The following is a 25,758-nucleotide window of genomic DNA, read 5'->3' as shown; positions in this document are numbered from 1 at the left end:
ACTGCCCGCTGAGGCTGGGCACAGTCCGCTTCTGCAGAGATGGTGTAAATGTTCTCCATGGGCATTTCTGCCTGGTAGCAGACAAGAACATAAAACACATTTAAGTGTGCCATCTCCATTTTGGGAGGCAGCTTAGTAAAGTGAACTCAACTTTGAACTAGAAGTTGGAGATCTGAATTACAGTTCCAGCTATGCAGTTTATTGTCTGCATAACTCTAACCAAGTCATTTCTGAGTTCTGGATGCCAGTTTCTTCATCTGTAAATGTGGGCAATACTACTTGCCTGATAATTAAACTATAAATTCTCTAGGGATGGTCACTATCTTGTTTTTCCTTGACAACTGCCATTGTGCCTGGCCCAGTGCTCAATAAGTGCTTTTTAAGGAATTGAATTGGGTTTGTTGTCAGGATCAAATAAAATTATAAGCAGAACAAGCTCCAAACAAAATATTTAATAAATTATAATTATATTATCCATGGTGCATTATTGAAGATACATTGCTTATTCCACAATTTGTGCAAACACCAACATCACATTATAAGAAGCCTTCTTCTATAATTGATTTGGTCATCCAGTTACTCCAATCACAGTTCCCCATAGACAGAGAATTTTTCACTTACTTACTTCGTTCTGGACAACCTGTGTTGTCCTGGCATAAGTATTAATGTCACCCCTTTCACTGGCAAACATGCCCCAGTGTGGATGATAAATTATATGATCACCCTATCTAAGCGTAAATAATGGTGTTCTATTATATTCTATTTTGAGGAGAGACTGAGCATAAAACTGGAGAAATATATTTAGCTCTTTATGATTTTAAAATTTGATCTTTAGATTAGACATACTTTTAAGACAACAGATTCCTCTTATATCATTTGTGTAACTCATCCGTCTACGCCTCACCAGCAATTCTTACTAAATCAGGTTATGTCTGTCAAGGCCTAATTTCCTGGCTTAGAACTGCTTTCTGCTTGCCTGCAGGAAATCTAGTCTTCTGCCAGTCTCACCACCTAAAGAACTTGTGAAAATTCTCAGGATCGGCTTTCATTCATTCAGTAAATCTTCACGGGACTAGCACAGCTAGCATGACAAAAATTGCTGGCTGTGCAATTGTGAGCAAGAATGGACAGTCTTGGCCTTCATGGAGTTCACCATCTAAAGAGAGAAACAGATATTACTAATCACACAAAAGTGAAACCACCTCTGGTAATACTTCAGAAGAGAGGTGGAGGCAGGAGATGTTCTGAAAGCTGAGAATAGGGGCATTTGAGCTGGTCAAGAAGGTTCAGGGAAAATTTCTTTGTGGAAGCTCCAGTTGAGTGGATAACAGAGAGATAAGTCAGTTACCTGAGTGAGGAGGGAAGAGTAGTTGCAGAAGATAGCTTGTGCCAAGACCCTGTGGTAGGAGGAAATATGGGCACAAGACTGGGAGGTCAGAATTTCCACAAACACAGCACAGCAAGTAGGGAAAGCCATGTGGGAAATGAAGCTGTGGAGGTATCACAAGAGGTAGGAAGAACTGAAGTGCTTTAAGCCAGGGGTATGTGCTCAGATTTGGGCTTGAATATATCAGCTCAACTAAGTTGTGAAGACTAGATTGAGAGGCAGGAGAGCCAGAGCAAGGCAAGAAGCAAGGCAGGAGGCTTTCATGGAGGTGCTGGCTGGAGAGGAAGGACAGATTCCAAAAGGAGGGCAGGATGCTGGTTTGATTTGCAGGAGGTAAAAACTATAGGTTGAGTGATGAGTAATACATAGGAGGTGAAGATGAAGAAGGGAGCAAGGATGACTTCCAGTTTCTAGCTTGGGTAGTTTCATGGTTCACAAATGTATCCTGGCTGTTTCACCTTCTACCTTGGCTGTCTATCTGACACAAGCTCTGTGTCCATGTGCTGCAGGGCATGAGATGCTGTCCCCAAGAGTGGGCAAAGACCCTTATCTTAATTCCCCAGGAGGACAATTGAGACGTTTTTCTTTCCTTTAGAAGACTGTACTGAAGTTCAGGGAAAAGAGAAGAGAACTATAACACAGAGAGTAACTTGAAACTACCCAGATGTAACTACTTTTGGAGCCCACAGCCCAGACTTATCTTCATGTGGTCCATAACAAGGTGCATCCCTGCTTCCCTAGACAGTACCACCAGATTGTGAGGGTCAATTTACATTCACCAATAGAGTGACTAACTACATGTGAGTGCCTCACATGTAGATGCTTCTTGGAGTTAAGGCTGTATTATCCAAAATTCTGCAAGAAGACCATGTCTTTCTTCCTCCATTATGAAGTTCTCAGCCCTCTTTTCCTTTCCCAGGATTACTTTCTTCCCATAATTGACTATGCGAATGACCCTCTATCTGGAAGAATCTGATCTCCCAGAAAAAGGGGTGTCATCTTGTCTTATGATTTCAATACATCAATGAGATGAGAGCACAATATCAGAAGATTCTGCGATATTCAGACTTCATCTACACCCTGTGGTTAAGCATTGGAGTTGTGTGTGTCATGAGCAGATTTCATAAGCTTTCTTTGGCTGCAGTGTGGAAGATGGACTAGAGAGACAAGCCTAGGGATATGGAGATAAGAAAAGACTTCTTCAGCAATCCTAACAGGGAAGATGAGGACTTGAACCAAGGTAGTGACAGCAGAAGCAAACAGGCACAGCAAAAGCCGAAATCATTAAGGCTTAATGAAGATAGTACATCATAATGGTGAGGAGTCAAGGCTGTGGAGACAACACTCTAGTTTCTAGACTTTGTTTTCTGTATACTAGCAAAGTGACCCGAGAAAATTGCTTAATTTCTGTACATCTCAATCGCCTCATCTGTAAAGAGAGGAGGAGAACACCTACTTCGCTAAATTGTTGTAATGATCAAATGAGATAATGCTACAGAGCACTTCGGCTGATGCCTGTCACAAAATGTTAGGTTGAGGTAAAAATTTGATGGGTTAAATTTGTTAAGTTTTAGGTTTGAAGTGCCTGGTGTCTTGGACCTTCTAAAAGAACAACTCTACAATGGTAAATACAACAAATGAAGGAGAGCTGGGAGAGAGATGGCTTTGTGAATGACCAGGATTTTGCCAAAAGTTAAAGCCATTGACTACCGAGTAAGACTCAAATCAGTAAGGTATTGAATAAATGTGGGGGAAAGGTTGAGAGAAGAACACTGAAGAGGAACTTGTTAAAAATAAGCAAACAAATGGTCCCTGAAAAGGATCCTGAGAAGAAGCAGCCAGAGAGGTAAGGGAAAATTCAGGAAATGGTGATATCATAGAAGCTAAGGCAAGGGAGAATTATAAGGAGGAAGTGGCCAATGGTATCAAATACCGCAGATAACATTAGTAAAAACTGAAAGGTATTCATTAGATTTATCAACTAGGAGGTTACTGATTACCTTGGAAATACCAATTTCAGTGAAAAACTGTTAAGAATTGAGGGCATATTTAGATTTGTTAAGAGTGAATGACTGACTGAATACACACTACATTTTTAAGTAGTTAGACCATAAAAGGAAAGAAAGAGAGCAATATAACTAGAAGAAGAGAGAGGCTAGATGCAAAGAATTTTGTCAGTGTTCTTGTTTGTTTTGTTTTGAGCAAGCTATGTGCAGTGGTGGCCAGACCTGGTGGTCTAGTGCTTAAGATTTGGTGCTCTCACCGCCACAGCCCAGGTTTGTTTCCGTGTCAGGGAGCCACACCACCTGTCTGTTGGTTGTCATACTGTGCAAGGTGTGTGTTGCTGTGATGCTGAAAAGCTATGCCATCAGTTTTTTAAATAGCAGCAGGGTCAGCCATAGGGGACAGGTTTCAGTGGAGCTTCCGGACAAGACAGACTAGGAAGAAGTACCTGGCCACCCACTTCCAACAAAATTGGCCATGAATACCCTATGAATAACAGTGGATTATTGCCTGATATAGTGCCAAAAGGTGATAGGATGGCACAAAAAGACCAGGCAGGGTTCTCTTCTGCTGTACACAGGGTGTCTAGGAGTCAGAATCAACTCAGCAGCACTAACAACAACCATGTAAAATGGTGTCCTGATAAACCAGCTCTGGGGGATGAGGGACGGACAAAAAGCCCTGATTTGTAACTTTTGCCCATTGCCATGGTGTAAATACTCCCACCATGGCTGAAGCCAAGCTACCAGTGTAATATTTCTGCATGCAAATATGAGAAGAGATACCTAGAATCAGCTACCAGCTCCAGCGCACCACTGCATAGAAACCAATGGAATGAGAGAGCTTGAAGGTTTGTGTGAGAAATGAAATATCTAATAGAACAGATAAAGAGGGGGAGGTAGAATCAAGAATAAAGGTGGAAGACCAGCATTGGACAAGAGAAAATTAATCTCTTCTAATTAATTGGGAGGCAAAGAGTTGGGTTGGACAAATTCTTAGAGAGGAGAGAAAGTTGACTAAGTTCTCACTTCAAGGGCTGTTTAGTAAATTAGGAAATGGGGATGTTGCCGAGAATGAGGAAGTAGTGATTGGTATATGATATTGCATTGAAAGGAATAGGCAAAGCATGAAAGAAAAGTAGATGTGGTAGGATAATTGGACAGTGTTGAGGTTCCAGTGATGTTGCAGACCAGGGCTTTGTACCAGCACCATTCTGTGGGTCACAGGATTTTTCCAGAACTTGGTAGCACAGGTTTAGGAGCACAGAAATAAAATGATTGCATTGTTCTTGGATTGAAATCTTGCAGGAGACTGTGGAGGGAGGGCAAGAATTCAGGGAGTGGTGGGTACTGACATGAGAATGTTTAAAGTGATAGGCTATGACATCTAGGATGTCATAGAGACATCCCAGAGAGAAGAAAGTAGCGCTAAAGACAAAAGAAAATGTTACTTTTAAGAGAGTGAAAGTCTTAATAACGTTGTAGAACAGATATTGTATAAATATGAAGTTGAGAGAGCTGAAAGATGGGGGAGGGTGCTGGGTCAAGAATATCACAGAGTGAACAAGTACAGAGGTAACAGAGTTTTGGGTGGCTATGAAGGTGACTGGCTGAAACAGCGTGGAGGTGAAGGTCATTACAATGAGTAAGGCAGGGCGTTGGATGGTCATTCAAAAGGACAATGAAATCACCCAGGATCTTGGATTGGATAATAAGACTTTGAACCATCTGCCGAAGTCTTTGTTAGATGTGGGGGTGGGGCTCCCTGGATTTAAGCCATTTGCAGGGAGAAATGGGATATAGCTGAACACTGTGAGCCTCAAAAGGGAGCGTGTTTTGAGGAGAGTGGAGAAATAATGTTTTTTAAGGTGATAATGAAGAAAGTTAGCCAGTGGGTCCTGAGATAGTAGGGATTGTTTTTTTTTTTTTTGAAATGAAGCGCCTGCACTTTAGAAAACATTAAGAGACACAGGGAAGAGCCCTAATGCAGCTCAGTTTGGAAAGTGAGAGGGGCCGGCCTGGTGGCATAGCGGTTAAGTTCGCACGTTCCACTTCTCCCCGGCCCGGGGTTCACCTGTTCGGATCCAGGGTGTGGACATGGCACCACTTGGCAAAAGCAATGCTGTGGTAACATCCCACATATAAAGTAGAGGAAGATGGGCATGGATGTTAGCTCAGGGCCAGTCTTCCTCCGCGAAAAGAGGAGGATTGGCCGTAGTTAGCTCAGGGCTAATCTTCCTCAAAAAGAAAGAAAAAAAAGTGAGGGAAGCCAGCTGTCTCTGAAGATGAGAAGGCGCAAGCTTTTGGTTTGTTGGAGTGTTTGTTTGGGTTGGTTTAGGTTTGTTAGTTTGCTTTGATTTTAACCATCCACACAAGCATATTTGAAGAATATGTTCCAGAAGATAGTTATGGAGTGATACTTTAAGGAACAATAGTTGAAATATCTTCGGCTCCAGAAAGACATTAGTGTTCTTAATCACATTTGTTTTTTTGCATGAAAAAGTTGCCATGTGTACCTCTTCCAAAAAAAGAAAAAGTCAAGTGTAAGATCTGGATGAATTGTGAGGTTCTCAAAAAGCAGTCTTTAATTCATTCCTCAACTGCAAATGAATAGGACCCTGAATAAGGCTTACACATGTGCTGGACCTGTATGCTTGAGGAATAGCCACTGGCCTTGAATACAACCAATTGTATTGACTTTGTTATGCTGGCACCAGGAGAGCATAGAACAGATCCTGTTGAATAACAAGAGACTTACTGGACATTTCAGTATCACAGAGAGGAGTTGGGACCATTTGTTTGGCAGAAATTGAAATATTTTTCTTAACAGACAATTCCATCACCATTGGGAAATCCCAATACAGAATTTAAGAAGGGACATACACATTTATCATTGTTGTGTTAGTGAGCAGTAATTAATAATAGTTAGGGGTTTAGTTAATTGGTTAGGGATTTGAGTTACGTTTCTTCAGATCCAAGCAGTGACCTATGTGGTAAAGTCCTTTTGTGGCAAAAATTTGGGTTGGGGGTGCTCCTATCATTTACTTTCTCCAGACGCGGTTTACTCTTCTGTGCTCCCTGTCATTTCTGGCTTAAACATTGTCCAGGAAATTCACCCGCGGTAAACAAAGAACCAGCTCCCTTATTTGAGTTTTATGCTTCCTCCTAAAATTGACATCCCTTGGGGCCATGTCCTGAAATGACTTGTTTGGTTCTAGCTAAGTGGTAGTAATCTGTTTGGACTCCAGCAGTTTATCAAGCAATCTCATTGTATGCCATGTCAGTATATAGAGTGACATAGATACAACAGGATAGGGAAGTTGGTTTTTCTACACTTATTTCTACTTCATTTGAAACATGGTTTTCTGTACAGACAAGTAAATGATATAGGGGTAAGGGAAAGAGTGGCAACCACAATATTATTTTGCCAGAATCCTCATGTTACAGTATCAAAAAATGCTGAGAAAGATAACAGTGTGTATTATAATGTTCCTTTCAAATAATAGCAAAGCTTTAATCAACTGATACACAGACCTACTCAGGATTGAAATGCAGCTTACAAGGGTGAACATGACAAGCGGTTCATTGAACACTGCACAGAAGGTAAATGAAGTGTATATTTTCCGATCACAATTGGAATTTTAAGTGAGTGAAATGGAATAAACTCAGTTTGGAATTTGAAATAAATTCAGCTTGGAATGTGTCTTAGAGACCAAGGTTTACACAAGAGCTATACAAACCTCTCAGCATGAAACATGACACAAGGTGAAATTTTCCTGGCATCTTAGAGCCAGATATGGATTTCTGAAGGACCAGGGCACAGACATTTGGCCAAGAGCTATTTGTTTTCTACTTGGGGAAGGAAACCTAGGCACTTATTTAATACCCTGGGCCAGGAGTAATATTTCTCCTGGTACATGGAGTTGTGTACCCTTTCTCAAAAGGTGATATTTTGGGTTTGGTGTTAGTAATAAAATATTTTCATCAAATTTCCATGTTTCTTTTTCCTGATGTCTGCTTCAATCGTTCTAAGTAACTTCATATATCACACACAGTTAAACAGCAAAACTGATTAGGAAAAAGGAAAAGTAGTTGGAGAAAACACAGGAGTCCACCTCCCGAAGTTCAAAAGTCATCACTAGGAGCAGTTTACCTACCTTGTTACCAAAGCTATTTTCTCAATTTATAGGTTCTCATAAGCTAGTAACTTTGCAAGGGAATCATGAAGAAGACTAGACTTTGCATGCAAAGCTGAAGAAGCAATTGGTAACTAACAATACATCCGTTTTTTCAAGGTAAGTTTAAGTCCCAAGAAGACTTAATCTGCATAGTTGAAAAACTTATGTATTTCTTAGCTTAGAAATACTGTGGTATTTGTGGCTGCAGCGAGGTGCAAAATGCTAGACTCCAAAAAGAAATCACCTGTAGATTAACACACTGGAGAAGGGGTATGAATCAAGCATAGTGGAGAAAATATAAAGGGTACAGGGCTGTGGATTAGGCGTTCATAGTTAGAGCTTGAGCTTTTCAGGATTGACATGACGTGGGTGAGCTCCGGGAATGCAGGCTGTGTTGAATTAGTAATCAGGTTTAGTGGATTGCTTGTTCGGAGTTTATAGTTGTTTGGAGGAGTGGAATTAGTCCCTTGTACTGCATGTTACACTTTTCCACTTTAAACAGTAGCTTGTGATTATTTGGCCCTCGTTTGTGTTCAGGTAAAACCAAGATAATGCCCTATAATTCAGCAAATATTTGTTTTCCTGGCAGTGACAGACCTGCCAGTATTACCGTTTCAGGGGCAGTTCTGCAATGTTTACAGTTTCCACTGCCCGGAGCTTTCTGTATATTTATCCCTGGATTAGACTCAATGTAAGCAGATTTTATCAAGCTACTGGGTAATTCTGACCATTTCATCTGGCGATTTTAGTACTGTATTGTTGCAGCTGACCTGTATGCGTAAGGAATTACTGGGTCACCAGCTCACGGAAACGCGTTTTGATTATGATCACACTTTCACATGTGTCAGTTGAAGGTAAGGGGGAAAAAAGTATTGCATGATCTGCTCTAACACCAATTTTAGTTAAATAAAAGTAGGATTTCAGGCATAGGCCCCCAGTTGCATCTTCTTAAATGTAAGTTGTAGTGCAGCGATTCAGTGTAGAAACAAGAGGTCTTTGAGGAACAACTGAAGGTTCAGATGAAGCAATCGTGTCCTTCAAACCACATCCTTCCTGCTGCCTGTGGGAAAGAGGTGGTATTTGTGCTGTGCTCTGAGCACATGCAGAATAGATCTGTGTGTATTTCCATAAATAAAAGGACATTGTGTGTGTTTGGCACCTGTGATGGCAAGCGCCGTTGATTGCTTCCGAAAGCTTTGTTCCAACTCCAGGATCAGCAGGATTTTTAAACACTGAACTAGGAACTGGGCACTAAAAATACATTCACAGGAGACCTGTGATAGCATTAAGTTTTGAAGAGCGGGGTGAAGACTTGCAAACTGTGTTCTAGTTGTGTCATTACTCTAATTATTATTGTCCGAGGGAAGGGATTTGACATACCGTATATGTAACTTGCAGACTAATGAGTCATGTTGTAGTAACATTATGAATTACTGCTTGTTGTTTCAATGAGAATGATCCAGAATATACAGAATATGAGTGTGTGTTTTGGTAAAACTGAAAACTTTGCCCTATTTTCTTTGCTTCTGATGTCCAATCATGTTCATAAAGCAACTGGCAATTAATGATTTTGTCATTTATTCAGAGACAAAGTAGCACCCAATAAAAAAAGTTTACAGTAGAATTAAAAGTTGTATTAAGAAATAAGTTTGGGTTATTAAAATGAAACAGTAATACTCTTACTCCGTTTGGCTCCAGCCTTCTCAGTGCACAAATCACGACCTTTCCGTGTTGCAAATAGTTACCAAGTGAGCAAAGAGCTAAGTGTGAGCGTATTTTAAATACTCCTAATATTTCCAAAAGCTTAATCCCAAGCCTTGGAGGGTTTTGTCTATAGAGAGATGGGAAGTTTGAGTGTGTTCTTTTTTTCTTTTTTAGATTTTCTATTACGTGATTCTCCAAAGTTTTTACTATAAAGTGCATAAGCAGACATGATTTGAAGGGAAAAAAAGTCTTATGGTATTCAATTTGGAAAGCATGAGTATTGTTAGGTCCCCTTACATATGACCAAGGAGGTCATCTTCTTGAATATAATGAAAATACAGACAGGCGAGAGCCTCTTCGGTCTATGTGATTGCACTTTTTTTCTATATGAATAAAAGTTCATTCTTTAAACATCAATGGCAGGGAGAGATTTTGTTGAGAGGCAATATGCACTTTTAAATTTTATTTGTTGTTTTATTTACACTCAACTGAAATAGATTTGAGAAGAATATATGTTTATTTAATCTCCGTAAATTATTATAATATGGGGATTATCTACTGTGAGATTTTAAATAATCATAATTTTATTTAAGTGATCTGATTAAAGGAGTCCTAAGTTGGAGGACTGGAAATGTGTTAAAAGCCCAAACTCTGTGCAGTGTAATGATGCCTAGTTCTCGGAGAACCCAGCATGTGTTAGTTCTTAGAACAGACACAGTAAAAGAGCACCTGTCTAATTCTGTGAGTGAAATTCTCTTTAGGGGGAATGCTGAATAGAGAAGATGAGCTTAGTGACAGATGAGAAAGAAGCGTCCTTCCCCAGTTCACCTGACAGCGTGAGTCCCCTTCCCCCAGTGCAGATAGCTCTACTCACATCAGAATCCCAGGTATTTCAGGATCAAGTGCAAGAAACACATCTAAATGATAAGCATGGCTTTAAACCTTATGAATGCCATTTTTATGGAGTAATCACTAATGTTTTCAGGGCTTCTAAAACGTAATCAAGAATGTGTAACCCATGGATGATATAAACGCATTTCATTAACAGTAGTCCAAAGTTTCAAACTGAAAGTAAGTCAAAATAGAAGTTTATATTTTAATGAGATACAGAAAAACTACCTTCCTAACTGATTTTAAAAAATGAAAAAAATCTCTTACATATTGTCAGTCCAAATGAAGAACATTTCATTGAAATGATTTCTATGTTGAAAATTCATCATGGGATAATCAAAATGTATTATCTTCCTATGGTATGGGAAAATCAGAAGTATTAAACCTATAATCTGGTTGGGGATTATGTGCACTCATGTATTAAATGCACTCATGAAACAATTGGAGAAAAATATAAACAAGACAAAAACTTATGAAAAAATAAATGTTGCAGAAGCTGAGGTAGGGAAACTGGGAGATTTCCAGGACAAGGTATTTTTAAGATGAACCTTGCAAATGGGTAAGATTTGTCACCTCAACAAATGATAGGGAAAGGCATTCCAGACCATGAAATCCTAGAAGAAAATGAAAAATAATTAATTTTCACATTCAGCTTTTGGGTCAAGGGACAAGCATTTAGATACAATGCAACTTATTTGATCTTCTCTTGCATAAATCATTCAATTTCTTTAATGTTCCAGCCAAAGTCTGTGAAGCTCTGTAACCACTTGATTTTGCCAGGCGATTTATAAAGATGTAATCACCTGGAAAATGCTAAAAGGATTGAGTGAAGCCGATTTTCTTCCACTCTTGTGAAATGTGCCTTTGTTTCAGTCAGGTTGACTTGATAGCTAACAAAACAAAAAGAACCAGACGGACACATTTCTTAACGCCCATTGGCCATATGCTTCTAACCACTCACAAATACCTGGCTAGCTGCATGAACAGATATTATTGCTACCCACCCCCCGATTTAAGTATTATTTTTACTAACTTACAAAAACTTTCTTCTTGCAGTTTAATAGTACAAAAGACAGAAAATAACAAAATCTGGAGACAGATTCTAGTCTTGACGCTATCACCTACTGGATTTGTGGCTTGGTCAAGCCATTTAACATATCTTCAACTTGGTTTTCCTTCATTGAGCTGTTATTCATCAAGCACACTAAGCAATACAAATGCATTGTCTGCAGTGCAAGTGTGTTGGAGTTAAGAATCTTCAATATTTAAATATAACTTTGTAAAAATAATACATTTCATTTAGAGCTAAATTAACAAATGAAACAATGACATTTGTGATGATCATTCAAATGAATTTTCTAGCCTAGAAAGCTATGCATTTATTGTAAGAACGTTCATAAACATGATAGTGCTTTGTTGAATCTCATATTTCTTTTACCTTGGTTTCTTAAGTATGAGTACGTTCCGGGGTAGATGGACAGCAAATATCACTTAAGAGACTATCAAAAATCAAAAGAGAGAGAAGAAGATGGGCACAGATGTTAGCTCAGGGCCAGTCTTTCTCAGCAAAAAGAGGAGGGTTGGCAGTAGTTAGCTCAGGGCTAATCTTCCTCAAAAAAACAAAATCAAAAGAGAAATCAAAATCAAACTAGGCTTGGTTAATTGTGTCATCGCTATATTAATTTGTTTTGATTAAAGCTTAACAATTCCTTATTGATGCATATTTTGTGCCTAGATTAGCATTTGGAGTCAATAGAGACTTATGAATTTACTCAATATCTTCTGCTTTTTCTGTTGTTTCTTCCGTGTAATGTGAGAAATATTGCTGAGTTGCAATGTCAATGATATCTAAATCTGCTTCTTTCATGAGGAAGAGGTCATTACTTCAATTAATTTAGCTTTATATACAGGGCATCATCACTCAGTTATTTGCTGGAAATACTAAATACATGAAACAGTTCCCTTCAGTAAACATAAAACAGTCTGAAGGTAATTTCTACAGATACTTCATTATGAGGATAAAATAAAGTGTTTTCTAAAATATAATTGAATTATAGCTCCTATTTTTAAAAATTTTAGGGTCAATATTTTCTTGAAAGGTCGATAGTATATCTTATTTTTAATAGAGATGATATGAACAGAATTAGATTTTTTTACTTTTTTGGACTTGCTGTTTTCAACTTTATCTTCAAAATGCATGAGGGATTGGGGGCTGGCCCAGTGGTGCAGAGGTTAAGTTCGCATATTCTTCTTCAGTGACCCTGGGTTCCCCGGCTCAGATCCCAGGTGTGGACCTCCGCACCACTTGGCAAGCCATGCTGCGGCAGGTGTCCCACATATAAAGTAGAGGAGGATGGACACGGGTGTCAGCTCAGGGCCGGTCTGCCTCAGCAAGAAGAGGAGGATTGGCGGCAGATGTTAGGTCAGGACTAATCTCCCTCAAACAAAACAAATGCATAAGGGGTCCGTAAGGACTGGCAAATTCAACACTTAGGTAAATGTTTATTAAGCTTCCTTACTACTATTACTAAACTATCCTACTACAACGTATACTAATAATAACTACCATATACAGAACAACTTGTGTGTGCCAGCCACAGTGTTTGGTACTTCCCATGCTGTATCTCACTACGCCAATCATGCATAGGATGTAAGGTGATGATCCCTGTCCTTTGGGGTAAATTGTATGAGATGTTTCTAGAACTCGACCGGGAATTGCTATGGTCAATGTGACTGACCCAGGGCTTACACGGCCTTTCTTGAGGCCCTCCTCTTCTTACCACTTAGACTCTGCTGATTCTAGAATTTAAATATGAGGCCCCAGGGTATAGACCAGTAGCATTTTGCATACTTGCAGGACCAGCTCAGCTGAGTGCCAAGCTGTGGAGCTTGCCAAAAATCCAGGGGCTTTCACCACAAAAAGTCATGAAACAAATGTCAATTTATGAATGGGTATATTTTGGCCCTTAGTTGATATTCACTGAAGCCAAGCTGTACAATCTGTTACTCTCAAATATGGCTGAAAACCCATATATCTTCTTGGATAGAATCTATCCAAATCAATATTGGCCAAAGTCAGAAGTCTTGCCTTTGTTGGCCATGTTGTAGATGCTAGAACAATGACTTCATGGCAAGGATGTTGACTTAGGAGAGCATGAATACATTCCAGTCCATAAAAACCTCCCTAATTTACAGAAGTATGTGTTGTGCTCTTAGTGGAGTACAGTAAGTGCAATTCTCTTTTTCAAGTCATTTGTTGATAAGACACATGGCAAAGCCCAAACAGGATGCCTGTGGGGCTGGCATTGGCAAAAGCAATCATTTTCTGTAGTATTCTTCAGATTGAGCTGTTTTATCAGCACAAGATATGTTAGTGGTTAAGAGTCAATTTTAGAATTATGAATTAATGGGCTAAAGTCCGGGCTTTGCCATTTATTTAATTGCATATGCTTTGGAAAGTTACTTAACCTCACTAGATTTTAGTTCCCTTACCTGTAAAATGTGTGTACCAGTGGGGCTGTTGGGAGGATTTGTGAGATTTTCCATGTAAAGTGCTTAGCACAGTTCCTGGTACCAAGAACAGATTTAATAAGTGCTAGTGTTAGAGTAGTTTATAATAATGATTCACCAATCTGGCATTTTCTCCACGTGGATGCGCCAAACATTTCTCAAATATAGCTCCTTAATCTTCCTCCCCCTGATCCATTTGTGTTTCTGTGTGTCATATTTCAACTTTTCACCAAATCATCTAAGCCAGAAATTCTAGTAGCTTGCTCTTCCTTCCCTATCCCCCACATATACTCGTTACCACGGCCTGATGATTTCACCATCTGCATGGTCATTGCTCTATTCCATTTTCTGCATTCTTATACCAGTGCCTTATTTCAGGTCCTTATTATCTCTGGACCTGATTACTAAAGCAGCCAATTACTTATATTCTCACAATTACTCTGGCCTTACCTTCCCTCATCTCTCCATCCCCAGCACCATTCTCCAACAACACAGTTCACTGTGCACTCTTCCTATTGCCTGTGCCTGTGCAGCGAAGCATTTTACGATGGCGTCGTCTTTGCTCTAGCTGCTGCCTCCCTCTCTAATGTAATTTCCTTCCACAACTCGCTTTGCACTTTGGAAGTAACTTAGAAAATGATTTTTTAAAAATTATTTTGCTATTAGAAAAATTCTAGCTTTATCATTATCTGCAAAATAATGGAACAACATATTTTCTTTGCTTTTGTGATATAATACTAGTCTACTTTACCAAATGATTATGCCGTTTTTCTACCGTCATAGTTAAATTGAAGCTTGGAAAATTAATATTAAGTAATAACGTAAAGTCAATAAATTACTGATCATTTGTTTCCAAAATATTATAAGTTCAATGAATGAAGGTGTTAGGAAGAAATATGCATGCATAAACTAAAATTAAATATATTTTTACTTAAGATAGATGCTGATATACCAGAGTAAATATTAGAGTAATTTCTAAAATATACTAGAGTATATATTTTTTATATACTACAGTAATTCCACCCTATGCAGCCTGATGTACTTTTTTGTTTCTTGTTACTGGACATGCGGGTTGTTTCTATGGATCTTCATCCTTTTTATGCCGAATATCTCAACTACATAAATAAAGTTAATATAGTTGCCTCATCTATTAGACTTTAAGCTTCTTGACAAAAGGGAAACTCTTAGAAGTGTGAAGTCCCACAGTACTTAGAAAAAGCTAAACACTTTGTAACCAATCTATAAATGTTTGTTAATTGATTGATTAAAGGTCGGATCATGAATCTTGAATTATTCAACCAATAGGAATGAGAATTTTTCCTGTCTGGCTGAATACTTTAGAAAGACTCCTTGCCCTAAAATCCAGGCTAGAATTTTCAAACTATTTTAAGAGGATAAAGGTGGATTGGGTAAAAAAAATGGCTGGTGATTTGAACTCCAGTAAGTAAATATGTAGCTTGATTAGTTCCCCTTTTTAAAATTTATTAAGCAATATTATAAAATATTACTGAAAACACCAACACAAATGTCTTTAAACCCTTCCATACTCCTATAGTCTAGCACAGATGTCAGCAAACCGCATCCCTCAGGTAAAACCTGCCCCACTGCCTGTATTTATAAATAAAGTTTTATTAGAACAAAGCCATGCTCATTCATTTGCATGTTGTTTATGACTACCTTTGCACTAAAATGTCAGACTTGAATATTTGCAACAGAAGCTGTAAAATAGAAACTCGCAGGCTCTTTAATGAAAAGTTTGCTAAACCGTGATCTAGCATATTAGCTCTTCTATTTTTTTTTGTCTAGATGTAGTTATATTAATATGTAATTTGGGTGCTCTGTGAGTGGTATATGTTTACCTACATATTACAAATAACGTTCATATTGGCACTGAACTTTTGAATTAAAAATGATGGCAAATTCATAATATCCATGGAGTTAATGTGCCATATATTACTAAACTAGGCCCCACTTGTGGTCCATTTAGTTTTTTTCTACTTTCTTATATTTTGATTGATTCTGACTTACCTTTTTAAAAATATGACTACTACGTACTTTAAAGTTCAAAGTAGCTTCTATATCTGGAGAAGTCTGTCAAGTGGTTGTGGCAGGTTTTAAGGGATGCAACTCACCTTTATGGCCTCAGCACTTACTTTCCTGATTCTCCACAAGATGAACGGTAATATCTCGTGGACAAAACACTTGGCTGAAATCAGTGGGCAGTAATTCTGTTTTTGATGGTGTTTAAAATCCTGGACAATCTCTGTTTTCGTTTTCCTTCTGTGAAAACAGACGTGACGGCAAATGACGTACCAAACCAGCTCCCAAGAGATGATGTGCTGAGGAAACTGTGTGTTTGTGGGGAAATAAGAATGCTTTCTTATTTATTATTATAAGGTCAGCATCTCACAGTGCCTGACAGGTTGCAGTGCTTATTGGGTGTTTATTGTCTAAGTTAAGAATGATTCAGTAGAGAATTTTAGACGTTCTGGAAGCCCACCAGAACACAAGTTAAGAGTATAGCCTCCAGAGGGAGCAACCCTGGGTTTGGATCCTGACTCCAACACTTACTACTTCAATCACTTCACACACAGGAGTTAAACTCTAAGCCACAGTTTTGTCATCTGTTTGATAGGGATAATAACAGTGCCTATTTCATAGAGTTATTGTGAAGATCGAATGGTAAAATACAAATACAACACTAACGACGTACTTGGCACATAGGAGGCTCTCAGTAAATGTAAGTTATTAACATGTATTAATATGGATTTTAAGTGAAGAGGTGGAGACTGTTTTGAAAGGAATTCTTCCTGGAAGGTCTTCATCCTCTGTTTGGATATAATTGTAACTCTGAGTAGCCTGCCCCTGACCCCAGAAGAATGAATATTAAAATGTTCTCTCATTTCAAAATGTCACTTTCATAATTTCTTTGCCAATTGAACCCTCGACAGTGGGGCACTCTCTCTGACCTTTTTTGGTATCACCAATTGTTTAAAAGTCTCTATTTAATTTTAAAAAGCTTTTGGGCTACTTTTCCTTGATGCTTATTATAGGTTTGGAATTGTGTGCTATAAAAAGTATTTGGCTGTATGGGCTTTTATAATGAAAGTAATTTAATTGGGCACTCTGCCTCCACAGATCAGCAAGGGTCAAAATGACTTAAGAGTACATGAGAGAAGTATTACCGAAGGGGGAGAACAAAAACAACCTCACCGTTTGCTTTCAGCACTGAGTTATGCGTGCTTCGGTGGGTCAGTGGCGAGTTTCCTAGGCTGCGTATTTGCAAACCTGCTCCGCTGACAGACAAGTTCTCCATGTGTCCTCCTAGAGCGGACAGCTCATCTCCCCACATCTGTTTCGTCTGTACCTGCACAATTTGACAATCCTGGGACAAGGGCACCTGAAATACACTACCAATATGCTTACTCACTACTTTGTCAGGAATCCTTGCCACCTTTGAAGTTTCCTTGTTGAACTTTTCCAAGATTACACTTGTCACTCTGTCAGAGTACAGGAAAAAAGTACCCTTTTTAAAGAGGGAATACCCCCACCAAGTTAATTTACATAACCTACTTCTTTGTCACACAATATCAGCAGGTTTCTAGAGCTAACCACCTCTTTACCTGTTGTTGGTAAGGGTTTCCCACAGTGGAGCAAAGGCCGTGCTTCTCTCTGAATACACACACGCTTCATGTCACCCGCGTTGACAGAAGCTACATTTAACATTAGTGGTCAGGGTTACAGGCTGTTTAAATGGGATCAGGATGTATGAGAATGAGACTGTAGGGCTTCTGGCAAAAATCCTGGATTTCTGATTTATGTAACATTAAGATAGACCTATTTTGTGGTCAACTCTCTGGTAAAGGAGGTATGGTAGAATCAGTGATTAGGGGAGAGAAAAACTAGAACACATCATGTCCATCTGTCAATTTTCGTGACTCATTTTAGTTGACTAAGTCTTTTAAATCTTTTAATCTTTGTCCCATTTTTTATAAGTTCACAACAGTAGTTCACTAAGTATTATGTAGATAAATTGCTTTCCAAAATAATTAAAATAGCATTAATTGACAAGTCTCTATATAAAATGAAGCAAAAATATTATATTTCTTTGTGGTTGAAGGTGGTGCAATTAACAGAATAACTTTGTCCTTTCCCTTTGGTATATTTCCAAATCAGAATGGAAATTTTGGGCACAAAGTCTCTGTCTTCCCTTCCAACTTTGACTCAAGGGTCTACTAACCCTTATCAAGCAGGCAGGGTCTCCACTGTATCTACACACACACACACATGCATACACACTCATATATATCCTTTAAGCCATAAAAAAGACCATCATTTTTGTTATAGGTGAACCAACATGGATTCATTCATTCATTCAGTCCTTCATTCAGAATGATTTGAGTGCTCATTGTGTTTTAGGCGTTATCTGATCAGCAGCTCTCAAAGTGTGGCCTGTTGAGCTCTGTGTGTTTTCAGACCCTTCTATGGAGCACATCAGGTCAGAACTCTTGATGTTGTAGTAAGATGATGTACACTGTGTTGACATTTGCACTAATGGTACAAAAGCAATGTAGGTAAAACTGTGCTGCTTCCTTAGCAAAAATCAAGGCAGGGACACAAAACTGTGCTGGTCATCGTATTCTTCCTATCCCTCCCCCACACATATTTCACTTAAGAATGTTTGTGATGAAGCAGTCGGGAAAAAAAGCAATTTTGTTAAATCTTCATCCTTGAGTTCACATCCTTGTAATATTCTGTGTGCACAGTGTGAGGTTTGCCTAAATTTCTCTTTCCTACTCAAGCATAATGTTTGTCTTGAAAAGAAAACCCTGTGTGCTTGTTTCAGATACAAGCTAACCTAACCCCTTTTTTCATGGAACACCATTTGTACTTGAAAGAACCACTAACAGACAAACTCTGGTTATTCAGACTTGGGTATTTTGCAGATATTTTCTCAAAAATGAATGAAATGAGCTGTCACTTCAAAGAAAATAGTTGACAGTACTTGCTGCCAATGGGAAAATTTGAGCTTTCAAGTAAAAATTAAAATTTTAGAAAAACTATATCTACCGCTATGAGTTTGACAGCTTCATAATATTTAAAGAGTTTTCTGATGAGGCTGGTGGTGGTACTAATTACTGTGACTTTTCAGTATTATATAAGGAAACATTGAAATTTGGAAGATCTGCATAACTCAGTGAACTGATCTTTTAAAAAAAATGCAAGATGCCACAAAACTATGCATAGTAAAAGATTCATTCAAAATACAATGGATTTTAATATAACATAGTGTGAAAGTTTTATACATATGTTTTTTTATTCCACATTGCATTCCATACTTAAAAAACTCCTACTGTTGAGTTTGAGTGTATTTTCAGAGTAAAATACACACAATTATCTGAAAAATTTATTAAAATACTACTCTCCTTCTAACTATATGTGTGTGTGAAGCTGGATTTTCTTCATGTATATCAACCAAAAATCATTATTTCATAATGGATTGAATTTAGATGCAGAAACAAGAATCTGTCTTCCATTAAGCCAGATAGTAATGTGATTTGCGAAAATATAAAACAATACTACTCTCACCAATAATTTTTTTTTCTGAGGAAGATTAGCCTTGAGCTAACTGCTGCCAATCCTCCTCTTTTCACTGGGGAAGACTGGCCCTGAGCTAACATCCATGCCCATCTTCCTCTACTTTATGTGTGGGACGCCTACCACAGCATGGCGTGCCAAGCAGTGCCATGTTCACACCTTGGATCTGAACCAGCAAATGCCAGCCACTGAAGCGGAGCGTGCACAGTTAACCGCTGCGCCACTGGGCTGGCCCCTCTTACCAATAAATTTTCGTTTTAGAAAATACAGCCACTTTTCAATAAAAATATGTTAATTCTATTAACATGTAATTGGCTTGTAATTATTTTTAAAATTTTTAGTTTTAATTATTTTATTTCTGATTTTGGTGAGGAAGATTCACTCTGAGCTAACATCTGTTGCCAATCTTCCTTTTTTTTCTTTTTTTACCTGAGGAAGATTAGCCCTGAGCTAACATCTGTGCCAATCTTCCTCTATTTTGTACATGGGTCCCCACCACAGCATAACTTGACAGGTGGTGTAGGTCCATGCCCAGGAGCTGAAGCTTCAAACCTGGGCTGCCAAAGCAGAACATGCCAGGCTTAACCACTATGCCATAAGACTGGCCCCTAGTTTTAATTTTTAATATGGTAAATATTGATATATTTATATATATATGTATAATTATAATTTCATAAGTAAAAGCTCTTTGGTATACTCAATAATTTTAATAGTGCAAGGAGGACTTGAAACGAAAAATTTTGAGAACAAGCCAGCCCTGGTTGCCTAGTGGTTAAAGTTTGGCACTCATCGCTTTGACGGCCCAGGTTCACTTCCCAGTCATGGAAGCACACCACCAGTCTGTCAGTTGCCATGCTGTGGTGGCAGCTCACATAGAAGAGCTGGAAGGACTTATAACTAGGACATGTAACCATGCACTGTGGCTTTGGGGAGGGAAAAAAAGACGAAGTTTGGCAACACACGTTAGCTCAAGGCGAATCTTTCCCTGCAAAAAAACAAAAAGCAAAAGATTTAAGAGATTTAAAAAAACAATTTGAGAATGAGTGTTTTAGGTACGGGGAATGCAGAATCAGAGACACAGCTTCCACCTCACAGTTTAATACTGGAAGTAGAACAAGGTGTGCAGCCATTTCATTTCATGTGATACTGAAATAGAAGGAAGGAGGCAATGGGCAGAGAAAGGCAGGACTTCCAACGCACACAGGTAGGACAGGGAAGGCTTCTTAAAGGAGATATCACTCTATCTGAGTCTTAAAGTTTATCTGAATCTTGAAGTTTATCTGGATCATGAAGTTCAAGTACATGTTAGGCCGATAAGGAGAGAGTGGGCATTCTTGTAGACAGAACAGTCCGTTCAGAGAAACTGATTATAAGAGAATATGCTATGTTCTGGGAACTGCAAATTGAGGTTGCATGAGTGAGCCATGGGTGCCGAAGCTGGAGCAGTAGAACTTGCACATGGTTCTGACCATGGGGGAGCAACTGAAAGATTCCCATTGTAGAAAGATAACTGTAGAGGTAGTGCGGAGGCTCATGCAGGCATTGGGAAAGACTGGCAGAAGGAGAAATAGCGTAGGACTCAATTGCCATGACCTGAGAGAGGACTGATGAAAGCCCGTCCTAAGGCAGCAGCAGGGTGGAGATGGGAGAGAATGAAGGAGTGGGTTTGAGCAATGTTAACTAATTTATAGGATTTGGTAGCCCAAATGAATGCAGAGAATGACGAAAAAGGAGAAAAAATATAACTTTAAGTTTTTGGCTTAGGTGGTTGGATAACAATGGTGCCATTCTTTGAATGAGAAAAAAGGAGGGAAAAATTGGGGGAAGGATAGTGTTGATAAATATACTTTAACATTTTGAGCTATATACGACTGTGGATCATCAAGTGGAGAGAGTCAGTGAGCAGTTGAATGTACACATCTGTTAAGAGAAACACAGAGTTTAAAAAAAGAATTTGGAGGGGCCATCAGTATATAGATGTCAGCTGAGTCCACGGGTCTGCCTGAGATCACTCAGACAGTGTATATAGGATGAGAACATAGCAGGACTGTGGATATCAATGTCGAAGAGATGAACAGGGCAAAAGGATTTATATTATAAATGATATTGGCTATTGTAGTACATGTAGTTGTATTTAAAATAGTTTTGTTTTCAACTTTCAGTTAACCTAAGGTTGAGATTAAGGAAGATCCCAGTTGGTGATCTGTTCATAACTGAAGAATTCAGTGATTGATTCTCTGTCACACGTAGTTTTTATTTGCTTTTAGTATATTGATATCTATGTACGCTTTTGCACGTGAGTGAGAATAAGGGGGAGGGGAGGCAGAATAGGGGGAGCATAGCCTGTAGCGAAAGTGAATGCATAAGAAAACTGAACATTTTCTAGTACAAATCTTCCCTTTTTAAATACCTGGCAGCATTTAGATAATTTAAAACATTTTCATTTTGGTTTAGACTCAAATGCATCTTTTGCCAACCATTTATGATCTATAAATAGCCATTAAGATTGTTCCCTCAAAAACAAACTTTACTGTTAGCCTCAATGGTTTGGCAGAAATGATGGTCCAAAACTGAAAAATTAACCAGTAATTAGCCATATGTGCTTGTGTTTTACATTTTTAAATATATATTAGACTGCTTTATGAAGATTTTGGTTCTAGAACATGAAAAGTAAATGTAAACAATTAGGTCCAAACTCAATTATTTAGCAACCTTTAAATTTTACTTCTAGCTCAGAAGAATCTCTGAGTCTAGAAAATGCTCAGTGACATAGCCATGGGACATAGCTTGCTTGAGCAGAGGGCTTTCTTCTGTTGATGTCCTTGGTCGGCCCCCAACCCACAAACAGATGAAATTCAGTGATTCACATGAAACCATTTACGACACATCACATTTAGATAATCATAATTAATAGCTCATTTTGTTTGATTAACTAGGTTAACTTTATTCAAAAAGAGGAACAAATGTTATTTTAACATTGCTTACATTCTTGGAAGTGGTATTTTCCCTCCAGATGTCTCCATTGGCTAAATACCATTTTATTCAATAAAGATTTTATGGCAGCTTATCCTTTCCTCTTCTGTTTTCCTGGTCATTTAATCAAGTTGACCAAATTCTTCTGTTCCCCAAGCTCTCCACCTGTTTAAATTACCTCTCTATGGCCTCTAATCCCACACCGTACCACCAACTACCTCAGTCAGCTTGTAGCCAAAGTGGAGACTGGATCCAGCTCCAGCATCTGGACAGCTCCCCAAAGTATGCTTAGTAGGAAGAGACTCCAAGGGCAAGAAGGACGCAGAGAACTGAAATGAAGACTCCAAGGGTTTCTCCACTGTCGCAAAGAATTGTGAACAATTGGAGAGAATTGAGGCAAAAAGTACTATTAACAGTGGGCAAGTGGCTATTTGTAGATATGTACCCAACATATAGTATACATCCAAGAAATATTTTACTTCTATTATTATTATTATTTAGTCATTTTCAACGTAGGGAGTCTTAAGTTAGAGACTAGCAATAAATTCTTGTTTTGCTACCAGCCTTAGTAGATGCACATAAAGGTACAGTGTTTTTATCACAAAGCACATTTATTTTCATTTTAGAGGAAAAATCTTGAAACAAAATTGAAGGATGAGAACTAAGTAGGAAATTGGGTTGGGTCAAGAAGTAAACTTAAATATTAGTTTAAGTATGGCTTCACTACATTTTCCTTATGTAGGGAAAGGTTAAAGGAGGTAAACTCTTATTAAGCATCTATGATCTGTCAGACATTGCCAGGGCCTTTACAAATCTTATTTCATTTAATTCAATTTAATACAAAGCATTTCCTCTCTTATGCTTCTTCGTGTAAGATATTAAACTGTACTGAACTTGATTCTAGATGTTGTGAATCCTAATTTTATTTTTATTTAAGCAGTTTTTCAAATGACAGAAATTATTGTACCCTGCAGACTTTTCATGCCCTTACACAGGCAATAGGTTCTAGTCAGTTGTTAGTTATTTTCATCCATGACATTACTGTTACCTCCATCTCTGGCTCTGCAAAGCAAACTTTTATTCATGAAAGGCAGCCAACCTAATAGCAATGAGCAGCCCAAGCATTCAGATTTTGGTCTAGAAAAACCATTTGCCATCTAAAGGAAATAATTCCTCTTGGAAAAATAGCTGGCTCCATTCTAGGACAGGAAATGTTCAGGATGAGCCAAGTATCTTGTTGCACCAACTATGAGGAAGCCAAAGACTGCTGGGGTCGTGTCAAGACTTGGAGCCAACTTGAACGGACTTCCACTCGTGGGAAATGGTACCATTTGAAATCAAAAACTCTATTCCCAAATAATTGAAACACGTTATATGTATTACAATTTCATGCATTTGTGATAATAATATAATAAAATTGGTACTTTTAGAGAATGCTAGGGACTCAACTCAATATTCTTAATACTGGTAAATAAAGGAAAATATCAAGGATTTTTTCTGCCTTTCCCTTGCAAACTGTACCACAGGTTGTACCAAGTCATTGATGAGGGAAATTTTATTTTTTAGAAGAATTCCAGTTAATAACTTGGAAGACAATATAAAGTTAGAATATCACCACTTTTTAACCTATAAGTGAAATAATGAATCTGGACAGTGATCATCAATCAGTGCCAAACCATTAGCAGAAAAGCTGATGGAAACTTACACATGATAAATAAACCAGGATCTTCAGCAAAGAGGGGAAAGGGGGGGTCATAGATTGAAAAAGAACTAAAGCCAAATAAATACAATGTGTGGACCTTATTTTGACCCTGATTTGAACAAACCAACTATAAAATAACATTTTGATGTAATCAGAGAAATGCTATCAGTGAGCATTAGGGAAGCTTTGTTCAGTTTTTCAGTGAGATATTGGTATAGTGGTTCCATATCTGGGATTTGCTTCAGAACAACCCAAGATGGAGAGAAGCAGGTGGGAATTTAGATGAAATAAGATTGCTCTATGTTGTTGAAGCTGGGTAGTGGAGTTCTTTACAATATCTCTATGTTTGCATATGTTGGAAATTTTCCATTATTTAAAATAAAAATAAATGTCTTCTATTCCATAGAGTTTACTCATTTGAAATACAGGGCATTCATATTTGCTCCAAAAGGGTGCTTATAGTAGAACAGAAAAAAGAATTATCATACTTTTAACTAACTTATTTTTGTAGGAGAAAAGACAGACTGAATATATGTGCTCAGACACAAAAATATAAACCTTTATTATAAAATCAATGTAACATGAGTTTATCATCTCTAATGTCCCCCTGGATGAGATCCCTGTGGCTGATGGCAAACTACAGTGGCCCTGCTTGGGTCTTCTTTCAAAGCAAACATCAAATAGTTTCTATCACCACATTATAGATGATGCTGGGTTGCTTCATGCGTAAATAGGGTGTTCAGAGCACATTGCCCGTGCCTGTTTCCTGTACTGCCAAATAATTGTGGTCAGCACTGTCTATCTGCTATGACTATACGTTTCATGTAGCTGACAAGTTTTATATGAAGGACAGTTTTTCCCTGCTTTCATTATGCTTTTAAAAATGATAAGCCAATTTAAAAATCATGGAATAGTTTTGAATGCTTTTGTCAAAACAAGTCACTGTCAAACTTTTCTTTCCCAGACAGAGATTCATTACTTTTTGAATCAAATAAAAGTGGTGAATAAAAACAATAAAAAATAAGTGAAGCAGTATTTTGGCTAGAGGTATAAGTTGCTGTCACATTTCTTTTTCTGACAACCTACATAGTACATCATTTGATCATTACCTCTTGAGGACTGAATTTGCTTCAATGACTTCTTTTCTTCTTTTGTCCTTGAGAACGTGCCACCCAGAGACAACTGCCTCCCCTAAGATGAACGCGGACAAATTAACATTATTATATAATTTACACAAACAGAATACAGCAGAAAAGCAGTGCTGCTAAAATAATTCAGCAGCTGAGACCACACAGGAGGATTTCCTTCGAGATGCATAGATGTGTCATCATGTTTGCTGGTCACATCCTTCACCAATGAGGAGTACTTACTTCTGTAAACACTATGGACAAGTAAGGTGGTGACAACCTGATCCCCATCTTTACTCCCTCCCTTCAGGGATATTTGAGCCTTGAAGGCAAGGGGAACTAAACCAACACCAGTGTGATGATATTCTGGACTAAATGATAGAAGCTAGTAGAGACCATTCTCTTCCTGTGCGCCATGTATAGCTCTAGTGCTTTTTATGTATCCACACCTTTAATCTTCACAGAAGTCCCATGAGGAGGGTATTATTTATTTTTGTAAATATATATGTCATATGAGGAACTGCTGGTATAGGAAATAAGTTACCCCAAAGCCTACAAGCTAGAATGTGTTAGAACCAGGATTTGAACTCTGCAGTCTGAGCTGAACCCTGCACTTTTAATCTCTACTCAGTACAGCCTCTTTGAGGATGAATAGGTTATTACTATCCACTAAAAAACAAGGTAT

At 38.3% G+C, this 25,758-nt stretch overlaps 1 protein-coding gene across 14 annotated transcripts in view; it reads left to right on the top strand.

Annotated features, from left to right (window-relative positions):
* CHRM3 (cholinergic receptor muscarinic 3) overlaps positions 1-25,758 on the top strand; it is a 457,925-nt gene that overhangs the window by 285,492 nt on the left and 146,675 nt on the right. For 2 of the 14 annotated variants that reach the window (XM_070568118.1, XM_070568147.1), the window contains exon 5: positions 7,580-7,685. The exons of the other annotated variants lie outside the window; for them this stretch is intronic. The gene's annotated coding sequence lies outside the window, so the exon portion shown is untranslated. The remainder of the gene's footprint in view (positions 1-7,579; positions 7,686-25,758) is intronic. 14 annotated transcript variants of the gene reach the window in all.

The sequence above is a fragment of the Equus przewalskii genome, chromosome 1 (assembly GCF_037783145.1).
Source record: "Equus przewalskii isolate Varuska chromosome 1, EquPr2, whole genome shotgun sequence".
Taxonomy (NCBI): Eukaryota; Metazoa; Chordata; class Mammalia; order Perissodactyla; family Equidae; genus Equus; species Equus przewalskii.
Note: the sequence above shows the minus strand (reverse complement) of the source record. Positions and strands in the feature narration are given on the sequence as shown.